Source organism: Camellia sinensis, chromosome 14 (genome assembly GCF_055761805.1).
Source record: "Camellia sinensis isolate YWXY chromosome 14, ASM5576180v1, whole genome shotgun sequence".
Lineage (NCBI taxonomy): Eukaryota > Viridiplantae > Streptophyta > Magnoliopsida > Ericales > Theaceae > Camellia > Camellia sinensis.
The window spans coordinates 17,769,574-17,773,524 of record NC_138974.1 but is presented as its reverse complement, the minus strand read 5'-3'; positions in this window follow the sequence as shown (position 1 = coordinate 17,773,524).

Sequence of the window (3,951 nt, the reverse complement as noted above, 5' to 3'; positions counted from 1 at the left end):
TAGTCAAGCATTAATTGCTCATTCTCCTCATTTTTGGGTTGTAGACTCCGGAGCAATAGACCACATCGCGAGGGACAGAGTAGGGTTCGTTGAGTATCGCCGAGTACCTGCTGGGAGCAAAAAAGTTTACATGGGGAACGAGTCCAGTGTGGAGGTGCATGGCATTGGCACATTCAAGCTGGAAATGCGACGAGGGCGCACCTTGTATCTTCATGATGTTCTTTATGCTCCGGATATTCGGCGAAACTTAGTTTCAGTTATTAGCATGATGAGCCTTGGTTTTAGTTTTTGTTTTGAGAATAATGGTGTTAGCATTTATTTGGGAACAATTTTTTATGGTTTTGGTTATCTTTCAGATGGTTTTTTAGTTTTGGATGTGGATGATTCTAGTATTAATAAAAATGCCAATGGCTCTATTTCTAATATTGCATCTTTTTGTGATAATGATTCTATGAGATGGCATGCTAGATTAGGCCACATAGGACAAGACAGGATGACTAGATTGGCTAGAGAAGGTCTTTTAGGCCCACTCGCTAGAGTCACTTTGCCTACTTGTGAGCACTGTCTTGCTAGAAAGGCAACAAGAAAACCATTTGGGAAAGCCATAAGGGCATCTATCCCATTGCAACTTATTCATTCTGATATATGTGGACCAATGAATGTGAGGGCAAGGCATGGAGCCCCTTATTTCATCACATTTATAGATGATTGCACACGTTTTGGTCATGTCTATCTGATTTCTCACAAGTCAGAAGCATTGGATTGCTTTAGACGGTATGTTAATGAAGTTGAGAATCAATTAGACAAGAGCATTAAAGCTCTAAGGACTGACCGAGGACGTGAGTATCTATCTGAGCAATTTAAAGTGCTCTGTGAGGAAAAAGGAGTTATCAGGCAATTGACAATTCCTAGGACTCCGCAACAAAATGGTGTAGCGGAGAGAAGGAATCGCACATTGCTTGACATGGTTAGATCAATGATGGCGCAAGCTAATCTTCCAATTTCTTATTGGGGAGATGCTTTGTTGACTGCTGCCTATGTCCTTAACCGTGTGCCCTCCAAATCAGTTCCTTCCACCCCATATGAGATGTGGACTGGCAAAAAGCCTGATTTGGGCAATTTGCGGCCTTGGGGTTCGGCAGCTTACATACACAACGCTTCTCATAAGTTTGGAAAGTTGGGCCCTAGAGGAAAGAAGTGTATCTTCATTCGCTATAGTGAGCATTCTAAGGGCTATGTGTTTGTTGGGGAGCATCCGGATGGAAGTGTGACTGAAATTGAGTCGCGAGATGTGGATTTCCTAGAGGAGGATTTCCCTAGCAGAGGTGAAGTAACTAGAGAAGTAGAATTCTACGAGATGGAGGATCTACTTGAAGGTGCACCTAGTAGCTTAGTAGAGAATGAGGAAATAATTCCTCAAGCTCCTAGGGACAGTGGGAGGGATCTACCTACCCATGGATTAGATCCAATGGATGAGGATTCTCAATTACGTAGAAGCAAACGTGGAGCTATATCCCGTCGTCGTTTTGAGATTGAAGGGGAAGCATTCATGATTGCTCCGAGTGATGAGATGGAGCCTAAGAATCTCAAAGAGGCTCTCTCATCCCCTACTAGTAAAGAATGGAGTACTGCAATGGAAGAAGAAATAGAGTCTATGAAGAAAAATCATGTCTGGGACTTGGTTGATTTGCCGCTAGGGCGCAAGACTATTGGGAACAAATGGGTTCTCAAAATCAAGCGCAAGGCGGATGGTTCCATAGAAAGGTATAAGGCTCGCCTAGTGGCGAAAGGTTACATCCAACGAGAGGGTGTGGACTATGAGGAAACTTTTTCACCAGTTGTAAGGTTTGCCTCTATTCGCCTAATCCTGGCCATAGTAGCTCAGTTGGACTTAGAGCTATATCAGATGGACGTTAAAACTGCATTTCTCAATGGAGAATTGGATGAAGAGATCTATATGAATCAACCAGAAGGCTTTGTGGCAGTAGGTCAGGAACGCAAAGTTTGCAAGCTTCAACGATCTATTTATGGCTTAAAGCAATCATCCAGACAGTGGAATCTGAGATTTCATCGAGCCATTGTTTTAAATGGGTTTACGATGATTGATGAAGATCACTGTGTGTACGTTAAGCGGTCCAAGGACATTTTTCTGATATTGTCATTATATGTAGATGACATATTATTTGCTAGAAATGACAAGGAGATGATTGTCGCCACTAAAATGTGGTTGTTCTCTACATTTGAAATGAAGGACATGGGTGAGGCGAGCTATGTGCTCGGTGTTAAGATCCTTAGGGATCGCTCTAGGAGACTTCTTGGTTTGTCTCAAGAGACTTACATTAAGACTATTCTAGAGCGGTTCCAGATGCAGAGCTGCAAACCCATTGACACTCCTGTTGCAAAAGGCGAGAGCCTAAGCCTTGATATGGGTCCTAAGACTCAAGAAGAAAATGAAAAGATGGCCCGTGTTCCCTATGCAAATGCTGTTGGAAGCTTGATGTATGCTATGATGTGTACACGTCCTGACATTTGTTATGCAGTCGGATTGGTGAGTCGTTACCAATCCAACCCAGGACCAGCTCATTGGAAAGCAGTTAAGAGGATATTACGATATCTTAGAGGGACTGCAGATTACACACTTTGCTACCAGAGTTCAGATCTACATCTAGTTGGCTATTGTGATGCTGACTGGGGAGGAGACCTAGATGAGCGTAAGTCTACTTCAGGATATGCTTTCATGCTTAGCGATGGTACTATTTCTTGGAGCAGTAAGAAGCAATCCTGTATCGCCTTATCGACTATGAAGGCTGAGTTTGTGGCTTGTTCATCTGCCGTTCAGGAAGCCGTGTGGTTGAGGAGATTCCTTCAGCATTTGGATGTTGTCACACACACTTCAGACCCTGTGACTATCCATTGTGACAGCATGGCTGCACTCGCTTACGCTAAGGATCCTAAATACCATGGCAGAACCAAACACATTAATGTGAGGTTCAACTTTATCAGAGATATTTTGGCGCAGAAAGAAGTGATCCTGGAGCACATCCCTACGAGTCGCATGGTTGCGGACCCTTTGACTAAGCCCATTGCTAGAGATGTTTATCTTACTCATGTTAGGGCTTTAGGACTACGTAGGTGGTGATATTTTTTTTTATGTGTATTCAGTTGAACTCATTTTTGGGGATATTTATACCATTAGTATTCATACTTGTTTCTATCACACATTTATGTTTACTACTTTTAGCAATGGTTTGTGAATTAGCATACACAAAATAATTAAATTGATGTTAGCAGGCAAGATTGGCTCACTCACACGAGCAATCGCCCTTAGCGCTGGGTAGCGAGTAAGGATGAGACTAGAAGCTAAAATTATCCACTAGCTATGTCGCCTTGGTTGGAGCCAAGATGAGGTCTTGTTAGAGACCGACCATGGATATGAGAGTACCCACTTTTCCATGATATGTCTGTTATGGATAGCCAGATGCGAGATCTCATTTGATGCCTGAGAGGTGAGTAAATAGAGAATTCGAGTTAGACGCTAGGAAGCGACTCGTGCGCTTAAGAGCGACTAGACTAAGATCTGTATGGTGTGTGAGTTTAACATCACTCTTTGGAAGAGTAACTCCACTATAACATGCATTCATACTGCATGTGCTTATCGACCCGTTAGCGAGGTGAAAGAATGGATCCTTGCTTCTTCACCGTGTGAGTCCTAAAAGTCATTTTTTTCCCTAAATGACTTCACTTTGTGCCTTTTGCGACCTTTGACTATGTCATAAGATGAGGAGTTGATGTTCAGCTACTTTGGTATGTTGCCTGCGGTCATGTATGATTCGGCTTTAAGGGACATTACTGGGAAAGCGGTCAACTTCAAATTGAATGATATGAGGGTGAAGGGAAGATCATCTAGTTCTACATCTCTGCTCTATATTCACTGTCGACAACTCACATCGC